The sequence below is a fragment of the Penaeus monodon genome, chromosome 15 (assembly GCF_015228065.2).
Source record: "Penaeus monodon isolate SGIC_2016 chromosome 15, NSTDA_Pmon_1, whole genome shotgun sequence".
Classification (NCBI taxonomy): Eukaryota; Metazoa; Arthropoda; class Malacostraca; order Decapoda; family Penaeidae; genus Penaeus; species Penaeus monodon.
The window spans coordinates 44,488,048-44,488,447 of record NC_051400.1 but is presented as its reverse complement, the minus strand read 5'-3'; positions in this window follow the sequence as shown (position 1 = coordinate 44,488,447).

The window sequence follows — 400 nt, the reverse complement described above, 5'->3', positions numbered from 1 at the left end:
CTTTCTCTGAAATGTTTCTTTCTATTCAGTAGCAATGATTAACTTAAATGATAGTAACCACAGTATAATACAGTAATAATAATAACGGTAAGAAATAATGATGATAACTATTTAATAAAATGTCATTTGTAACCATGGAATGAAAGAGAAAAAATAATTATGTATGAAATAATACTAGCATAAATAATGATAACGAAATTGATTGATATAGGTATACAGGTACAAAATCAAAGGTAATTAAATGAAATTTCCACAAACGTTTGTTCCAAGATACATTAAAGCGAAATGAAACAGAATGCGGAATTCCCTTGTTCCCTTTTCAGCCCGGCTGTGCATGAAACACGAAACATTGCATGTTATTGATAATCATACTAATTACAGTCTGTGATTTATTTTCCAA